We start from the raw sequence: 21426 nt of genomic DNA on the forward strand, positions 1-21426 counted from the left end.
TATTGCATGTCTCGATTCCCTGGATTTCAGCGCTCTGAGCTTGATTTGGGGCGATATAAGCTTGACTTGAGGAACAGACGGACACGGAGTGCTGTATCAACTGCTTTTTCTTTCTCAGACAGACATCTTTGTATCTCTGGGAATTATATCAGTATTGGACAATGCTGCAGCTCGTGCTATACGTCCATTGGCAGAATTCAGTGCCAATGCATAATGCAGTGTTTACCCCTCTGTGTATATAGCAAGGCAGACAGGGAGTGGAGTGTGTAGGCCAGGGTGGATGATGAGCATGCATGAAATTTTGATGCAAACAAAGACCTTGCTTCTTACATTGTTAACTTTGAAATTATAGGTGAAGATTAATAGATGAAAAAAAAAGATCCTTGGAGGATCCTGGCCACTAGGTTGTGAACTGCATATGCACATCAGTAGTGATTGCAGGTTTAAAGGTGTGACTGCTAATATGTCCTCAAAAAACGTATTGGATGTACATATCATCGCTGATGTCGGAGAGAAGAGCTGTATTCTGTCAGCAAAAAAATCGACCTTATTATTCCGATGGTCATGTTTGAATCCAATACAAACAGTCATTCATTCGACCCTATCTTCCAATTAAAAGCATGTGGCCACGATCATGACTGCGACCTGTCCTCCATCACTGATGGAGCCAAACTAATTAAAAACAAAGTGAGAGAAGCCTTGAATTTATGGTTTGTCTCCAATTGTCCGATTTAGGAATGAAGCAGGAACTGGGACTTATATCTGCTCCAATTTCAAGGCTGCCACTTTTATTTAGGCCCCCTGTGCTGTTATCTTGATTCCTGCATTTTGTTTTAATGAAACTCTGGATGTTACAAGTTAGTGCGCAGCATCAATCACCTCAATTAGGCAAGAGGGAGCTTTGGTTATAATGTGTACATCCTTTATTCCTGTGTTTGTGCGTGTGGGCTGCAAAGAGGTTCCTTTAAAATGAAGTGAACTGATGATGTTGATGATGCTCTACATTTTGGTGTCCTATATTCAGTCATCTTGCATATATTTGTTACTTTTTAGTCTATACACTGTTGCAAATGCTGGAGGTGCTAAATGCCTCTGTCTGGATGTTGTCATTGTAATTTCTGTCGCAATTTTTCTCTCAGCACCCCACACGTCTTTGCCGTTTTCTTCCCTTTCTCTTTTGTTACTGCTAACTGAGGCCGTCGAGCAGATTGAGGGGATGAGCACAATGTAAAATTGTCAGACCTGTCTGCCATCTGCAACGAGCCTTGTCACAATCTCTTCTCTCTGTCATATATCTGCCCCCTCTGCAAATGGCTGCGTCCTCTTCTGTGCTACTTCCAGCTGCCGGTATCCACCAACAAGGTCTCCTGAAGGTTTCCTGAAGGAGCAAGCGGCAGTTTTACACTGGTGTCCATGATAGAAAAGTGTGAGAAAAAGGAAGGATTGAGGTGTGTGTCTGTGTAATCTCGTGTGTGTGTGTGTTGAAAGAGAGGAAGGAACCGCTGCCAAGCTGATGTCAGCGTTATAGGACTTAATCTGGCAGCTACTGTATTGGCAGTGTTGGCTGCCAACTCATCTGATCACTGGATCATTTGACACAAATAAGGTGTATCGTGTCATAAATGTTTAGGTGACATATTTTTGATTCATGTTGAATTATATGCACATGTTTAGACATGGTTTAAAGAAGCACTTCAACATTTGGTGGAAATGCAATCATTCAATTCCTTGCTGACAATTACAGTTTTTTCTGTTGAATTTGAATCTAAGGCCACAAAGACACATTGAGTACATTCACATGCACACTTATATTATACTATTATTCTGAATATGACCATATTCCAAATTTGATACAGGTCTTCTAAACAGCATTTGTTTAGAGATCTTGAATTAGGTCTTATTGTGAATGTAGCTTTGTTTCAATAGGACATGTGGGGTATGCCATTATTATATAGGCTTTTTGGACATGTATACAGTGCCTTTGGAATATGCGTCTCTTTACTGCAATCTTACAACACGCCGCCTGTTAACTGTTTACGGTCAGCTCTGTGCAATGTCACGGATACGTGATACACAAACCAACTTGCCACCATTTTGCAAGGCTGAGGTAGAGGTGCCCAAAAGAAAAAAAAAAACAGCCTGTTGTCATTCTGAAGTCATCAAATACCACCGCTTTGACAGAGCTTTTGGTGTAAGATTCCAAAGCCAAAAGCAACCTTTCGTGACCGCATGATACATAGCTATATGGCATCAGGTGAGAATGCTGGACAGAACCAGTGATGATGGTATTATATGCCATTGGATTGCTGGAGATCACCTGCTGCGCATGATACACGCAAGCGACGTCCCTTGATAACACAGAACCCGATTTGTACACATGATACACAGCAGGACAGCCGGTACCAACATAATATAAGGAGCGCCAGGGTGCCCACAAGGCGGGTGTGAGGGGTGGTGGATGGGTCCAACAAACCCTCGACTTTCATGCGCGAGTCTGGTGTTCACTTCCCATGTGAATATGATGTTTTTTTTTTCTATACATTACCATGTGCCTCCTTCCTCTATTCCTAACCATCTGTGCCCTGGTTGCCTAACCCTAATAATCCATGGCAGCATGTGTGTTTGTTGCCTAAACATACCCACGTACAGCGTAATCCCACCATGTGCATTTTTTGACATCACGGTAGGCGCATCCCAGAATATAAAGAACTGACGCAGGATACCTAGAGTGTAATATGTGGATGCATAAGTGTCAATATGTGATGACTTGGGATGAGAAAGCGTTGGAAAAGCCCACATTTCTGGTCCAGAGAAGACACACGTAGGTAAACATTATAAAAGACATAGAAAGCAATAGGGTTTTGGATGTGTGCAAATATTAATATATAATCAAGTAATTATGCATGCATATATAATTTTCAGTAGCCAACAGCTTAGTGGGAATATTGTCTTTTTGGTAATAAGGGCTAAACCATAATATATTCTCTGCATGTAAATGCAGTCAGTGTTTATATTTGTTTAAATCCTTGAGTAGCATTTTACAGATAAATGACCAAAATGTGCTCTAGAATCAATATTCTTAAATACTGACCATTGATCTAATGAGTAATCATCTCATTCTTTAGTGCTCTTTAGCACTAAAGAGGCTTTTGACATACCTGCGCTTTTTTTTTTTTTTTTTTTTTGTTATTGTAAAGAAACACTGTATTATAGATTTTTAGGGACCAAATGGCAGAAGAGTTTACTCCTGAACACAGTGGAGCTTTTAGCAGCAGAATGGCCAGATATTCTCCTAAAGAATTGGAGAACAAAACAGAGCTAAAAGAAGAGTGATTGGACTTACATCAGCCAGGTGGCCACAAACACGGCTCTAAATTAATGCTAATGTTGCTCCAAACTGCAACTCTTGGCAGCTGTTTGCTGATGATAAAGTGATATTAGGACAATGTTGTGTTTATAGTTTTTTTCCACTTCCCAAAAGTAACCAAAAAGTCAAGTTAATACAGGTTTAAGTAAAATATTTGTAAAAGTGCTTTTGCTTTTATTTGTAATTGTGTATTTCTACTATTACTTCATAAAAAATTCGAGGACTTGCTGGCCCTAACAAGAAAGGAAGTTTGTTTGTCTCACAGCAGTGTCACCAAAAAAAACTAAAGACCTGATTTTAATTAAACTAGTTGCAAGGGTGAAGCATGGGCCAAGGAAGAACCAATTAAATTTTGGAGCAGATCCGGCTCACATCGTGGATACACAAATTATTTTTTACTTGACGATGACTGTTTAATACTGCGAGATAGGTCATTTGGCCTTTGCAGGGGTCTGCACTCTCCAAATGTCCTCCCAGTTTCAGCTGGTTTTATTTCAAAGACATTAGTTTAACACCTCTCTGATATCATGTGACTGAATATGTTTAAATGCCCACCAACATTCATCTATTATTGTGGATATGACAATATTCTGAATTAAGTGTGAGAAATTTAAAAAGCAGTTCATGACACACAGCCTTTTGCCTGTTGACAGTCAGTTCTGTGCATTGTCATGGATACATTGAACACAAACAGACTAGTCAACAGTTTGCAAGGCTGTGGTGGAGATACATGGTCAAAAGAAAACCCCTCATTTCTTTTCTGAAACGTTGTGAAAGGATGTCAACAGGGTTTTGAAATGCGCAAATATTGCCACGTTGACACTTTCAAGCTGGTGGTTAAAGGAATGAAAGAGGGAAGCTGTGTACCAACTCATACTTATTCCTAACTCGTAAAATAACAATGCTTGACAGTGCTTTTGGTGTAACATTGCCACGCCAACAGCCACCTTTTGTGTCTGCATGAATTGCTGTTGGATGGTGTCAGGTGAGAATGTGACCGAACAGAACCGATTTGTGATTATTACACACTGTAGGAAGGCCGGACGACTCATGCCATATCACTTTATAACGGTGAGATGGAACCCGTCACATCTCTTCGAAATGTGGCAGGACACCTTCAGGTTAAAACACTGCTGGTAATGATGCAATATAAGGGGCACAAGGGTGCCTATAGTGCAGTTGTTGACATCCCGGCATTGGTTGCCATGCCCTGTTGTTGTCTAAACATAACAATGGTGTTTTCTAACAGGTGCTTTTGTTGACATCACGGTAGCAGCATCCTGGTATGTAAAGAGCAGCTGCAGAAGGATACCTAGAGCGACACACAGTTGAACAAGTCCACCAGCGATGGAAAACACTGACAAAGTCCTATTTTGATGCAAAGAAGCAAATGACATGCGGCTTCAGCCGTTTCACTTTTCCATTTTTTGACAAGATAACAACATGTAAAGAAGAGATTAGTGGAATATTCATTTTCATTAGCCATATAAACAGCTTAGTAGGAATATTGTCTTTTTCAGAATAAGGGCATATTTTATGCATGCACATAGTCAGTGTTATCTGTTGAATAGAAAAGAAACTTGTAAAGGGTCAGCAAGTTTAGTCTAAAGTCTATAGAGAAACAGACTACATTTTTTAGGACATCTCTGGCCTGCTGCACAGAATTGATCCTTTGGGAGAGGCTTAGTTATGTCAGTTGATGAAATACACTAGAACAAAGGAATTGCAACATTAGATTGTTAATCTGAGTGGTAGGTCACTGCAAGTGATGAATTGACCCACTATAGCCCTAATACTTTTTTTTTTTGACATTGGATCCCCCGGTGATGCTACAGCTGTGTCCCAGTTACATCCCATAAAATATGCACTATATATTAATCTTCATTTGCAGAGAAGAGTGCCGACTGCCATACTTCTTCATATAGGATGTGCATGTTGATGTTTGATCACCATATTTAATTTGTTAGTTTGTTTTCCAAAATGTTCCTGGACCTGACCTAACCCTGTACAATTACATAATTTTTGTGCAGTTCATTTTGGGACAATTATGTCCATCATAGTCAATATGGCAAATTTAAAAAGCTTACTGAAATATTACTCTGACCAGATTTTGAGTGTATAGTATTGAATTGGGAAACAGTTCAGAGTTTTGGTCCCAAAATGAAAAGGCTTAGAGAGCTACACTGTCAGATTCCCCTAATTAAAATGGGTACCATACCACAGCTCCCAAACGTGTATCATCAGACATTTGCCTGGAGCACTAAGAAGGATTGTTACATAGCAGGAGCTCTGTTTTCCACTTTACCGGATGACACCTCAGAGATTCTCCAGGAAAAAGCATTTTGTCAGGCTTATATTTTACCGGCACATAACCCAATAACCCTACTAATGCACTCTTGGCCTGTGATTTGTTCTCGTTTGTCATCGCAGAAAGTGCGAGGGTAAACACCGTGCTGAAACATGAGCTTGCCAGAGGTGGAGGCGCTGCATTGCCTGCTGCCCTCCACAACCTCCCATCAGGGAGAGGGCGGACAGGCCTGAGGAGAGATAATTACTACCCCCCTCATTGATTTCTGTAGATTAATGTAGTTTTTAAACCTGCCTTGATTCTATTTTTACTTGCTGGTAATTGCACACTGTTTCAAGTTGTTCAAGGATAAATGTCTGGCATCAAATAGTAAAAGATGTATTTTCCAATAGCAGAAAAACAGGATTTGCTACATTGATTTAATAAAGAACGTTGTCACTCAATTTTTCAGATGTGAATTTAAGCCCATACGTAAATTGATGAGTCTGTATGGTCTTGTCATGGTAATAGAGTACTTGAGATCCTTTTTTCTGTTCTCACCATCTGTGGTGCGAATCGCTCATTGCTGTGGTGTTTCTGCACCGCTCCTGGCAGTCAGAGATCACCTGTCAATCAGTGTGGATGCTGCTGTGACGTCACCATCTTTGGATTTTCTCTGTTAAGTTAAGTTAAGTTAAGTTTATTTTATTTGATATGGACATCACAAGTACATTGAGACTGTCCTAGTGGACAGACCAGATGTCAATGCTTAGGTGTGTATAGCACACGTGCTAATTTTCAACACCAGTTGTGGGAGTTTTTCTCTTTGCAGCTGATGTGCCTTTCCTGCTGTGGTGTCTGTTTACTCCGAATAAATGGTAAACAGACAACTCACACTGCAGAATTATTCACAAATCTATGGGACATACCAGGCAGCTGTCAATAGATGGATCAAGTCTGTGCTGGACAAATAATACTTTTTTTTGGTTTGTTTTTGTTGTTGTTCTGGCGGCACGCCAGAATATTAGATTTAAAATGAACCGATGACTGTGGTTCATCTCTAACTTGAGTTTTCAACACCAAAATTAGATAATCAATGTAAGACCTGTAGGTTATTTTAAAGGATCAAAAGTAATTGAACAGAACCGACTTAAAGGCTTTATTTTCAACATTTGAAAATGACTACAAACTGTATAAATAATATAGATATAAAAATAAAACAAAAAATGTACACCGATACCCATTTCCTTCTTTCTTCTATACGAATAAAACCTGGGGACGTTGGGGTTAATGGAATTTTTAAAAAAAATCTGAACATAACTTTGAAGATATACTTAACAGTATTTTCCTAAAAAAAACAAAACAAAAACAAAACAAAACAAAATAAAAAACAATGATTGATTCAAACAATATTTAACCCCCTCAAACATAACCCATAACCCATTTGTATTTTTTTCTATCTTACTTTGTTTTGTAGCCTGGGTTTTATTTTCTGTGGCAGATGCGTCTGGTCCCACTCTGATCCTCAGTAGGCTAATCGCAACCATTTATCTAATATGGTTTGGATTTGATATAATATTTGACAGAGCAGTGTCACCAGGCTCTGCTCAGTCCAGCACAACGCAGCAGACTCACGAAACTCAGATTAGGTTTTCAAACTAGGCAGCGCTTATCAAATATAAATCAAGATTCTGTTACTTTATTGCTCATTTCTTGCTTCATGTTTTCAGAAACACCTTTTAGTGTACTGTTTAGCTGTAATTTAAGATTGTTTGTGATCAGGATGCCATTTTTTTCTTTTCGAAGATGGTCCAAGCACTGCCTCAACTTACATGTATCACACACAGTTTTGTTACTTTGAATTGGTGGTAAGTCTATCTTTTTTTGTCCAGAGGCATTTTGGTCTGTGCCTGTTGGTCCCGCCTTCTGGAAAACAAAAAATTAAGTGAGAGGTTCCGCATTCATCTCCTGGACGAGCCCCAAAATTGCTATGTTCTCCGATTAGGCTCAGGGAATGAGGGGAGTTACAATAAATAAATAACTGAGGTAAAAAGAAATCAACAAGTAGACTAAGTGTACAAACAAAAGCTGTGATATATTCACAAAAATGAAGGCAATAAAAGTATACAAAGAAATGGTACTCCAAAATGTAAAAAAAGAGAAAAAATAGTTTCTTAAAAAACAGCAACAAAACAACAAAGAAACAACACTAAATTAACAATTAAATGATTAAATGAATAAACACCACCCTTCCTCCAAAACGGTAGTAAAAATGACTGATCCCGGTGCCGTCCTCAAGCCAACATAAAGCAACCGTGCTGCCACACTGGCCCACAAGCTCCGACATTTGGCTTCTCCAGTCCTAAACTGCATGCTGATAATCAGCAGAAACACTCTCTTCATGAGGAAAGAAAAAACAAAAAACAAACAAACAAAAAAAAAGCTAAAAAGCAGCTTATGCTGATAGCTGGTTTTAGTTGGTCTTCACTGGTTGAAGATGGTCCTGACCCAGTTCTCGCTGGTCTTTGACAGTTTAGCTGGACATGGTGGTGTGTCCAGCCTATCAACTTGCACACATTTATCTTTATGCATAGTCCATGACCATAGACTTAACTGATTTATGCCCTTTACTTTTCATACTCCCCCCTTTCTCCAAACTCTGGGACACTTACTTGGTTTAAATTTTACAGGAACTTCAATTGATAAACCAGCTAGATTGGCCATCACAAGCTGGTATGACCAGCTAAACCATCAAAAATTATGCAAAAACACACCTTAAGCTGGTAAAATAAGCTGGTCAACCAGCTTAACAATCTAAAGGTGGTCAAGCTGTTGTTTTCAGCAGGGGAGGAAGGGCGGGTGGCACCTGGAGAGGCACATACAAAAGAATATACAGTGAACAAGCATGACAATGGACACTTCCACAAAAATGGACACAGCCAAGTCTCCTCCATTGTATATAACCGTTGGACTGCCACGCAACATATTTTTCTGCGCTCCTAATGTCACAGGGCATGTAGCCAAAAACTGCACGCAGGGAACTTGGGGACTTGATAAAAAAGTAGCAGCCAGATAGTAGCAGCATCCATAAAGAGGAAGCGATGGAAATTGTGTGCATAACACGGAAAAAATGCAAATACGGCATGGCAAAAAATGGTGAAGCTAATTTCGAAAATAATAGTGAATCTGACTTTCACTTCCTCCTTCACTGGCAAACATTGAAGGAGAGGATGAAAAGCTATGCAGAGATGGCCTGTTTTCTGTTGGACAGGTAGGTGCCTGCTGTTAGGATACTTTAGCAAGCAAAATAAAGTCATTACAACAAATGACTAAATAATGTGGCTTCAAATAAAGACTTTGATTCAGGCCTAACATTAGGTGTCAGATCCTTTGAGGTAAGTGACTATCTCGGGTCAACAACTCAAAGACGTGAGCTGGAACTCAGCATTGTCCCTGGTGATCATTTGCTGGAGCCATCTTTACTTCCTGCTTGTTTTCTTTTGGTTTTTAGAAGTGCATGATCTGTTGAATTTAGAACAGGTGAATAACTTGGCCAGTTGGGAAATTTCCAGTGTATCATAAAAAAAAAAAAAAAAAAAAAATCTTTCAGTATGTGCAGGTTCATTTGCTGCATTGTTATAAAAAGCGTATTGGAGTCCTTATAGCTGAGCACTTTAACCAAAGTCATTGTGCTCAAGTACAGAGCCAAAACCATGGAAAATGTGTCAATGCCCTGATACCTATCTCTACTGCACTGTATGTCAGTGGTAGTTGCACACCTGGCAGTTATTTTTGTGAAACATTGCAGTTCATAGCCTTGATAATGGACCTGAACTAAAATTGATGTCTGTGTGTGGTTTTGTCCACTCAACACTGGAGGTATTATAACTGACCATATTTCCTGTCATGAACTACTCTGCTCCTCCTGACCCTTGCTTCCTATGTGCAGGTTGCCCATTATATAACAATGGCTGGCATCCCTTGTAACTGCTCTGCGTGGCTAATGGCCAGAGTGCCGAACAAACAGCACCACACGTCTTCAGAGGGCTCTTCAAAGTGCTAACAGGGTTGGATTTGTTTATGTGGGCCCTGGCAGGTTAGATGTCCAGCAGTTCTCCTTCAATGTGGAGTGTCACTGTCAAATTACATTTATAAATAGATTTTGGCTCAATGTTGGCACCACCCCATCGTTGAGTCCTGGAGTCCTGGCTGTAATCTGCCATCTGTCTAAAAGCGTTAGGGAGTTCTTCCTTGGCTGATAGGAAAGGGCGGATGTTGCCTGCTTCCTGAAGAAATGACTGTAAGGGATTTGTGTGGAGGTTATTTTACTGTACATTGGTAGATGTGGATATTTTGCCCTACAAAGGAAGAGAGCAGTAACTACTGAAGTTGAGTTTGAAGTTTGGTTTTAGGTTTGACAAACTATGCCAGATGATATAGATTTTGAATCATTTATATCATTTTTAGGAAAACTATCTTTGTATTTATTATCTTTTAAATATACTTCTCATATTAAATTGTAGAGTAATTATATATTGTCAATAAGAAAGAATATCTCCACAAAAGCAGGCTGCAAGACTTTAAGGCCAGACTTGCCAACCTACTATGAGCCAGCGAGCCCAATCTGCAGTCCCTTGCCCTCACTTCCAGTATCTCAGAGTGGACTAAGCTGCAAAGTTTACTCATCCAGCAGGAAGCAGTCCGAGGATCACACCCATAGCCCTTGGATTTCAAAATACTGATTTTGAGTTGCGGCAGCCATTGAATGTCTGTCTCCACAAAATAAGACAGCTAGAAGCTTGGAAAAGAACATTTTGCCAATTTTCAATCAGCTCTGTCATTGCATTGTGTGCATGTGAACAGTTTTTGGCCTTCCCCCCTGCCACCACAGTGAAAATCAGGTAAAGTTTCTCTTTAACAACTGTAGTAACTCAAATTCAGCCCGATTGTCATTAAAAACCAGCCTGTTCTTATTCCGAAATCATAAAAATACAGCCGCTTTCACAGTGCCTTTGGTGTAACTTTGCAATGCCAAAAACCACCTTTTGTATGTGGATGAAACACAACTGAATGGTGTCAGGTGAGAATGTGGCTGGACAGAACCGTCCGTGGTGTTATGTGTGGCAGATGGCTGGATGGTACCTATTGCGTCAGCATGATACGCAGTAGGATAGCGTCAGGTTGAAATGGTGCCTGTAACAATGTAATAGGAGCACAAGGGTGCACTGGAGGGGTGGTTTGGGTCAAACTAACCCTGGACTTTCATGTGGGAGAGCTCCAAATGTTGCATTTTGGCTCTGCAAGCTAGCATTAATTGCAAAAGAATTTTCTGCTCTTTAAAATGTTTCTTTCCCTGTGGTAGAAATTATCTATTGGTTTGTCACTTGCAGTAGGTGACATTTACCATTTTCTTTGTCATATTCAGCTATTCCTTCCCTAGAACTTCCATTAGGATTCATCCGTCATGCCCACAGAGAGGTATTAGTCAGGTTCCAGGCCTAGCTGTTATGGAAAGGTCAGGAGATTTGTCTCTTCCTCAAGTGTATTTTCTCTCCTCTGGTTTCTGAGGAACAGTGAGCTGTGATGTTAAAGCCGGGCCTCAGCCTCCACTCCATCATAGCAGACATCTCAATCCGTTTCCACTGTTAGCCTTTTATACCACGTTTACAGCGGCACAGGTTTTCAATACTGATCAGTCACTGCTCCTTTCCCCTTCATTCATCACTCCCTCCTTCCCGCTATTTTTCTCTTTCCTCCTCATCCTTTTCTCTTTTACTTGTACTTCTGCAGTGGCAGACCAGTCTATCTATCTCTGCCTCAGTTTTTTCCCTCTCACCTCTTTTAGACGTCCCTCCTCTCTCACCCTACCTCCCCCCGCCCTCTCTGGTTTTCATCATTTGTTGAAGGGCTGAGTGCGGCCGGATGCTGGTAATCTGCCGTTCTGATTGCATAGGACATGCATGAATGATACCAAACCTCGTTCCCAATATCCTCTTGCTTTGAGTCATGACTTTAATCATTACTAATGGAGGGTGATGAATACCTGGGACCAGTTGAGTGTTTCATGAATTGCACTGTGCTGGAATGACAGCGGCTTTGGGAAGGAAATTGGATGTCCTTGTTTTCTTGTGTGGTGAGTTTTGGTCAAATATAAGACCTAAAGGCTGGTCTGTGCATTGTTACAGATACGTGAATATTTTTTATTATTTACTACAGAACTACCGCTGCACTGTTGCCTCTCAGTTGATACCACAGTCACATCAGTAAAACAGCATGAGCCACAGCTATAAGAGCTCACAGTTTGGCGAAGCTCTCCACCACCGCTGTGGCCAAAACAGAGGCCGATCTCTCAGCCTTTGTGGGAGGCTGTGTTTGAGAGTCAGGGGATTAGCACACGACTGAAAGGTTCTCCTACCTACTGTGTTGCGAGGTAAATTTTAACACCACAATGAAAGGAGACAGTGAATTAGTTACATCTTGGACACAATAAGTCTTATTTTAAGGCCTATTTACTTGATTAAATTAGCATTATATTATAAAACTACTCTGTCAAAGGTCAGTAAGATAGGATCAGATGTTTTTTTTAACGCCTCTCAGTCACTTTATTGTTGGCAATCTTGCCGCTTGTTTTCTTTTAATAACACCAAAGTTTTCATAGTATTACTTAGGTCTCAAAAAGCCAGAATGACAAAATACTAATATTCCCTTTGATGTGTTGATATTATAGATAGTTGAAAGTTCCATGCATCTCTCTCACGGAGCAACGAAGCTTCATTCAGTGGTTCACATCATAGCAAATGAATTAGTGGTCCACAAATGGCGTTATGTACTTAATATAAGATTATACGTTTAGAAAAAGAAACATGGCAACATACTTTAACAAAAACTCAAATGTGACTTGTATTCACACTGTTCTGAACATCAGTCTCCAGGGGGACAGTTCCGTATTGTTTGACCCATCCACCATTACGATCTGCCTCCTTATACAGACTTTAAGTCTTTTTTTACTCACATGATCGCATCCTTCTTGATTACATGGGTCCGCTTCGTCACGGCAGACGGAGCAAATAGATTGCACTATAGTCTATGTGTCAATTTCCACCGGCTCCGCTGTGGATCGACTTCATCCCAGCTCCAGCAGTCCGGAGGCTTACGGATCAGATGCGCAAGCCTCCTGTTTTTGCCGGATGCTGGATCACTTCGCATAAACTCAGACGAATTTAACACAGAGCAGACAGGAAATCAGACAGCGATAAAACATTAAAACATCGGGTTAATTTTCAATATAAAACACTCCATATTTACGTCTAATCGTATTTCATTTTTACCTATGCAAGTTATATAATGTTACATTAAAACAAGGCTACTTCGTTTCACATGCAGCACAAACAACTGTCTCCGTGTTAAAAGTGTGTTTATACTACATCTGTTGTTTTCAGTGTCAAATATTACCATGGATGGGTTTATATTGGGGTTAGATGAAAGCCTGGTGGGGCTTGTAGAGCAATGTAGCCTCATACAGGGGGTTGTGACATACAAAAAATTAGTGCTCCTCAAATAATGCTACGCACTGAACGTAAATTGCAGAGACTAGGTTTAGGGAATGAAACATGGTGATGATATACTTTAAAATAACTCAAAGGTCACTGGGTTTCACACATTTCTGAACACTGGTCTCCTGGGTTAAAGTCCTGTGCTTTTTGACCCATCCACCACCCTAACTTGCAACTTCACCATTTTGTGGATTATACAGGAGTTGTGGTGCAGTAAAAATTAGTGTTCTGAATGCAGTGTAGCGCCATCTGCTGTCTACGTCACATGATGTGGCTCTTTTACTTTCACTCTAAACAAACTCTGTCATAGATGAATACCACCAAATCAACAGCAGCCAGCTCAATGAATTCTGAAGCAGTCCTCCACAGTAGTTTTTGTCTCTTGGATTGACATGTATGAGTATTGATGAATATTTCCATACTTCCATAGTTTGAAACCTGGAGCAAAATCACTTTTCTTGCGCTGCTTTCAGATGCCTTTCACAAGTATTTACACCTTTCAACCTTGAGCAAATTGGCGTGTTAAGACCATGTGAAAGAAGACAATGAGAAACTTGGGAAGAAATATCCCACAGTTTGGGGCGTCTGGTGTTTGGTGTGTCCGGTGTGAGTCCCAACCCCATGAATGAAGGCAGTGTCTTTGCTGCAGAGGCCTTGGGTTCGACTCCCGCGCTTGGCCCTTTGCTGCATGTTGATCCCTCTCTCTCCCCTTTCACGCTAGTGATCTGTCCTGTCTAATAAAGACTAAAATGCTAAAAAATAATCTTAAAAAAAAAAGTATCCCGCAATTTGCAAGGAATTTATAAGTTTAGAAAATTATTTAAAAAAACAACAAATAAATAATAATAATAACAATAATAACAACAACAATAACAATAATAACAACAACAGTAATTTAATATATATATATATACTTCTATATATACTTAATATACAGTATATTTACTGCAGTATATGTTTGTTCACTTTTTTCTTTTTTGTTTTGTATTTTTTGTTGGTATTGTATTTTTTCTTTATGGTTTTTTTTCTTTTTTTAACTACTTTTCTGCTAATTATCTTGTACTTAATGTTTTTTTTGTACAGAATTCTCTTTTGATGTTTGGGTCATTTCCTCTTTTGTTGCTTGTGCCTTCTTTCCATGTCTTTCACAAAATCAAGCCATTTGCTCAGGTTTCAGAGGGTTAAAATTGAAGGATTACATGCCTACCTCACACTCAACAGATACAGCTGATAGTTTGAATATTGCAATGTGACCCTAAAACTCTACCTAAACTGTAGATAACTGTTGAACTGAGGTTGAAACAATGGCATAATCTCTAACATGACTGCACATGAAGTAACAAACAAAGCTGGTGTGTCTTTGCCTGTGGCTCCAGCATCAAATGACTCTTTGTGCTGTGCACTTTATCTGAGATGAACATCTTGATATTCTCTCCCTTTGCTGTCTTTACCTCTCAGCTGCCTTCTCCCTTAAGACCCTTCTGTTTATTGATTAGCGGCTTAAAATATGCCATTGTGTGAACTTTACACATTTTACAGCTCCTGAGACAGAATCACTCAAACGTATAGGTGATTAAAACGAGACTGACAGATGTGTAGTGGAAAAAGTGCAACAGCCCCCGCTCTCCCATTAGTTTATTTAGATTACCTTAATCTGATATGGGCTATTTCCAAATCATCGCCCAATTATATATGCTCTTTTTTTTTGGTGGCCCTGAGCACTGGAGTGTGTATTCATTCATTGCCTCCCTCCATCCTAACACACACACACACACGCACACACACACACACACACACACACAGTTCCATCTGGAGTAACACTGGCAGCCTTTCAAAATCATATGCATTCATTGTTAATTAAAATCTAAACTTAGGTGTTTTGCAGCAGAATATTTTATGTTCCCCGGGTGACAATGTTTAATTCATTTCTCATCACTCAGCCTGATTGTCTTCTCATTGTTTCTACCTGACCTAAACTTCTGCAAACACTTTACTTTTCTATTTGGAAGTTAATGCATTTCTCCAAGGTCTGCTGAATGCAATATTACCTTTTATTAACCATTGGGGGTTGTGTTTGTGGGAAAAAACACATTATTTGCCTGGTTCTCTTGGAATATATTTAAGATGGCATGGTTGTTTAGTAGCAATGCAGACACTGGTAGTTATAATGGGAAAAACAGTGAAATAAAGAGGTGAGGAGATGAATCTGGGCACTCATAATAAGAGGGGATGTGATGGATGAATTCATTTGATCACATCTGTCCCAATTGAATAGCATGTAAAGGACAATGTCCTGGGTTGCAGTAGCTATTGCTTTGAGACCTGAAGCAATATCGCTTTTTTGTGCTGCTATTAGATGCCTATCACAAGTATATAAATCTTTAAACTCGATGCAGTTTCTATTAAAAATATGGGGGGAAAAGGCAAAAAGTTGTCTGGGGGAAAAAGGCGAGGGGACACCCCCCCAAAAAAACAAACAAACAAACAAAACAAACAAAAAAATATGTATAACTATCATAAATTTGTGTCACAAAATTCAAATTTAGCACTTTTGTGTAAATTGGCTGTTAGGGAACATATTAAGCACCGTCAAATCAAAATCTGTGAATTTTGTAGGCTAAACAGGAAGTCACTGTAGCAACACAAGCTGTCACATAGTTGCTACAATAATGGGAGGAGGCCAAGCAGTATATTAAATGTGATGCCAATCCTTTGTGTTACTTGTAGGCTAACTTTGTTTTATCATGTGGAGGAATATGCATTTCAGAGTTCAGTTTACAATGAAAGGGAAATATCCAATTATGCTAACTTGAAGCTAGGATAACCTTCCACATAATGCAGCATGATGGCAAATTTATTTCCTGTAGCTGGCAATCTAACATAGCCCTAATAGGCATAAATGTGCTACATTTTGTTTACCCTTTGTTGTTTATGTTTACGTTTCCTCTTTTTTTACACTAGCTTAAATTATGTTGCAATTTAAGAAACATCAGGCAAGTCGGGCAAGGAGAAAAAAATCACAGAAAAAATGACAAAGGTCACTTTTACAAAGGTCACTTTTACAAAGGTCACATTTGAAAGGTCACTTTCAAGGTCATTTTTGAAATTTTGTCCTTAAAAATATGTGGGAACCTTGTATTGAAGACCTTGTTTTACTTGGCATTTTGGGGCTCCTTAATTTCCAATTAAAGCAGCTGAGATCGTTATTATACAACTAAATGTAGCGTATTTGTCAGCTAAAACATTCAGTCTCTGAACTCCAGGATGGAATAACATAAATAGGTTTGAAGATTAGTCATGTTGTTTATTCCAAATTCCTATCCTACCTATGTTCGATAAGTTAAATATAGTAACATCAGACAATGTTTGCTTCTTTTTAGTTGGCAGGAGTGACAATTAGTCATCCTCAACATTTGTTTTGATAAAATGTCAGAATAATAAAGACATTTGGTGAACAATTACATACAAAATAAGATGTAGGCTCTACAGGATTATTGATCATTGTCTCAGAAAATGTGTAGATCTTTCATAATTCTATTATATCAAATGGTTTGAAAAATAGTGCATATGGCTGCTATAAATGAAAAAAACCAAACTGGACGGCAGTAGGCTTTGGCTTAGCCCTGTATGTTTACAACATCTGGCGCCACCGTTTTAACTGCATGAAAAAATGAGACTGTGAGAACTCAGCTAGTGTGATCACACTGCTGCATTGTAACATTTCTCCAGTTAAAATTATCTTAGCGATCACTTTATTTCTGGTGTTATATTATTGTTGTGTGGAGTGGGAGATGTCAGTGCATGTCTGAGATCGAGCACCGACATTAAGACACCTCAGAATTATAAGGTTCTGTCTGCGTTCTGAGCAATTTTGAGGGCTTGAGCTTCATTTTTTTCCATTCCAAGTAGCAAAAATGATATGAACCCCTTTATTTTCTAAATTTAAAAAGTCCAAAAATGCATACAACTTAAAAAAACAAAAAACAAAAACATCTTACATGACGTTAATAAGTTGACACAGAATAAAAGTACATGAATATCTGAATAACCAAAGTTTGAAAATTTCTCTGACCTCTTTGTCTTTTTGCTGTTTCTTCACTGCTTAAGAAACTCTTAAGCCTCTTAGAGGTCCTCCTTCCAACTCCTAAAAGTTGTTACGCTTTAGGAGCTTTCTTAAGGGCTAAGGTGCTTTCTGAACCAGGACCTAGTCTTAACTTTAATGGGCAATTCTTAGAAAACTTCATGATTATTAAAAGTATCTTAGAATTATGTCACAAGGAGCAACTCTTTGTACCTGGGAGCTTCGTGAATACTGCCCCTGGCTACATGTAAGCTTAATTAATTAGCTGCTGCAACTGCTTCCTAGCTTCAAAACTAGTCTTTTATTTTATTTTTTAAATTTTTATTTGCAGCAAAGGCTGGGAGTTATGATCCAAGTAAAGAAAGACGTGGCTGTGATTGATGTTTAGTGCAAATTAAATTGTTGTCCGTTGGAGTCCACTGCTACCAATTCATGTCTTCACACATGTAAAACAAAAACTTCTTGAACTTTTCTTTGTTTATGATTACAGTGTGCTCAAAATCATGGTTTTTGACAACAGGTATAAAATAATCACAATGTGAGTCAGATGAAAGTCAGGATAATATTAAATCATGTCACCGCTTTATTTGTTGGCCAAAGCTTGTATACACAGTAAGACTAACACTAAAGCTGCTTGAATGAATAAAGGGTCACACGCACAACTGCAAAGTATGAGTTCATTACATTTAATTGTCAAATACTTAATTGCACATTTGCTTAGTCATACTCAATGTAAACATCTAAAAACATACTGTCTCAGTCATCTCTGACATGACAGGATTGCTTTCATGATGATTTTTTCAAAATAAAATACAGTGGGACAAAAAAGTAGTAGTAGTAGTACTAGTAGCAGTAGTAGTAGTAAAAGTATTTGGCAGCCACCGATTGTGCAAGTTGTCCCACTTAAAAAGATGAGAGAGGTCTGTAATTTTCATCATAGGTACACTTCAACACATCATAGGTACACTGTGTGAGACAGAATGGAAAAAAAATCCAGGAAATCAAATTGTATGATTTTTAAACAATGTATTTGTAAATTCTTGCGCAAAACAAGTATTTGGCACCTACAAACAAGCAAGAATTCTGGCTCTCACAGACCTTTTACTTCTTCTTTAAGAAGCTTCTCTATCCTCCACTTGTTACCTGTATTAATGGCACCTGTTTGAACTCGTGATCTGTATAAAAGACACCTGTCCACACCTTCAAACAGTCAGAGTCCAACCGCCACCATGGCCAAGACCAGAGAGCTGTCTAAAAACACCAGGGACAAAATTGTAGACCTGCACAAGGCTGGGATGAGCCAGTCTATAATAGGCAAGCAGCTTGGTGAGAAGAGATCAACTGCTGGAGCAATAATTAGAAAATGGAAGAAATACAAGATCACTGACAATCTCCCTCGACCTGGAGCTCCATGCAAGATCTCACCTCGTGGGGTACAAGTGATCTTGAGAACGGTGAGGAATCAGCCCAGAACTACACGGGGGGACCTGGTCAATGACCTGAAGAGAGCTGGGACCACAGTAACAAAGGTTACTATTAGTAACACACTACGTCGTCATGGATTAAAATCCTGCAGTGCCCGAAAGGTCCCCCTGCTTAAGCCAGCACATGTTCAGGCCCGTCTAAAGTTTGTCAGTGACCATCTGGATGATCCAGAGGAGGATTCGGAGAATGTCATGTGGTCTGATGAGACCAAAATAGAACTTTTTGGAAATAACTCCACTCGCCGTGTATGGAGTAGGAAGAATGCTGAGTTGCATCCTAAGAACACCATACCCACAGTGAAGCATGGGGGTGGGAACATTATGTTTTGGGGCTGCTTTTCTTCAAAGGGGACAGGACAACTGATCCGTTTTAAGGAAAGGATGAATGGGGCCATGTATCGTGAGATTTTGGGCAAAAACCTCCTTCCATCAGTGAGAGCATTGAAGATGAAATGTGGCTGGGTCTTCCAGCATGACAATGATCCCAAACACACCGCCCGGGCAATGAAGGAGTGGCTCCGTAAGCAGCATTTCAAGGTCCTGTCTCCAGGCCTCAACCCGAAAGAAAATCTGTGGAGGGAGTTGAAAGTCCGTGTTGCCCAGCGACAGCCCCAAAACATCACAGCTCTAGAGAAGATCTGCATGGAAGAATGGGCCACAATACCCGCTACCACCTTCCGCCCGATGACAGCTGGGGTAGGCTCCAGCACCCCCCGTGACCCTTACGAGGACAAGCGGTTTCAGAAAATGAATGAATGAACTGATAAACCTTCTGTTTAGACTCCTGTTCTTCAATAAATCTGTAACGTGAACACTAAAAAACAAGGTGGTATTTTGTGCATGCTCATCATCACATTTCCTTTTGGGAATATCTCAACAGGTTTACAATATGTAACATTTTTTCTTCAAATGGTTTGGATCATCAACTGTACACAATACCAAAAACAATGTGCTTTTCCCCATATAGTGTATAGTGCTGAGTTCAGTATGCCCTCCACCAGCTGTAGTTACAGTGTGCCCATCTCCCTTTTTTGAGGCAGGTGGTAGTCACAGGATGCATCAAGGAGGCCTCTCTCCATGAAACTTTCGGTGTCTGTACCTGCCGTTCTTTTCCTTGGCCATGTTGATACAGGCGTTGTGCTTGTTGCTCTGCAAGTGGTTCCAGTACTTGATAAGTTCATTGGGCTGGAACTGATGGGATGTGATCAGGTGGCTATACTTACAGCTGGAGTAAGACACCCGCCAGTGGTTGAAGAGGAACTCGTTGGGTGGTGGCGTTGGGTCAATGCGCAGCTTCGCCAGGCAGATCCCCACGTAAACGTCCTCCAGGTACAGCCTGCGTATGCTGAGAGAGGCCTGGTAGATCAGCTCAGCCATGTCCCCTGAGAACACGTACCCCGTGCCTGAGCAGAATATCGGGTAGCGCTCACTCGGGTACATCTCTGGTGGCATGTACCACTTGTTGTCCTTCTTTCGTTGTGGTGATTCACCCCTCATCAGGTAACCAGTGAAATAATTCTGCTTTGGCGGCAGCTCAGGCTTCAGCAGCTTTTGGATGAGATATTTGGTATTGACAAACATGTCGCTGTCCGTCTTCATCACATAGGAGACGCCTGGGCAATAGGTAGCCACCCAGTTCATGCCCATCAGGGTTTTGATAGTCAGATTGTGGTAAGTGTCCTGATAGTCCTGTTGGATGATGTCGTGGTAAATGCGACTCTCCTCCTCTATGCTGCTCTGGAGGTAGGTGTCTGAGCTCTTTCTTGTGCCGAGCATGAAAAGACGGAGAAGCCCCACACCGATTGCAACACTCTCGTTCCCCCATGTTTGGCGGATGGTGTTGTGGGTTTCGACTTGACCCGGTTCTGCTGCTATGAGGAGGATGAGGAAAGGCATGCTGTCACTGCACTTGAAGGGCTCGTTCAGGATGTAGCGGTAGGGCTGAGCGCTGAGCCTCCCGCCCACGCCCGTCTCCTTCTGTAAACTGTTGTTAATGCTCATTGAGTCCCCGAGCCTCATCACACCCATCCTGGCTGCCTCCCCCGCTACCCCATCCACCTGCTGAGAGCTAAGTTTGAGCAGAGGCTTTGGCTTGAGATACCTCCCAGTTATATACCTCCTCAGGGAGCTACTCTGGTTGGTTTCCCCCATGGGATTGAGGAAGCCCCTGACAGCGTAGGCCAGCGGGTTTTCCCGTGGGCAGGCTTTGTCCTGGCAGCCAGTCCTGGTGGCTGAAAAGTAAGAAAACGGTGAAGAGCAGAGCCAGCGAGAGGAGACCGGCCATCTGGGTCTGGAAGAGCCTCATCTTGATGGGAAAGCAGAGCCGCCATCTCCACTGCATGATGCAGATCGGGGTTGCGGGGTTCTTTCTGAGGAAGGAAATTGGGGGAATTAGAGCATACTGTTGTGAGTAGGTCAGTTACAGAAGAGAAGATTGCTGCTGTAAAAATGAATGTGCATCAGCACATTTGGAAAAAAGGCATTTAGATGTGGGCCTAGTTGCTGGAATACAGCAAAACTTTCAGTTAGTCTAAAAAAATCTACAACTGAACTTTGTTGACAAAAACAATATTTTTTTCCATGACCAAACTGAGATGATGTCAAGGTGTAAATAAAAAAATTATAATGAAAATTATGATGGACTCTGCATTTCA

At 40.4% G+C, this 21426-nt stretch overlaps 1 pseudogene; it reads right to left on the reverse strand.

Annotated features, from left to right (window-relative positions):
- Window positions 1–19708: 19708 nt before the first annotated feature.
- Window positions 19709–21113, reverse strand: LOC121941156 (annotated as a pseudogene).
- Between the last annotated feature and the right edge of the window lie 313 nt (window positions 21114–21426).

The sequence above is a fragment of the Plectropomus leopardus genome, chromosome 3 (genome assembly GCF_008729295.1).
Source record: "Plectropomus leopardus isolate mb chromosome 3, YSFRI_Pleo_2.0, whole genome shotgun sequence".
Classification (NCBI taxonomy): domain Eukaryota; kingdom Metazoa; phylum Chordata; class Actinopteri; order Perciformes; family Serranidae; genus Plectropomus; species Plectropomus leopardus.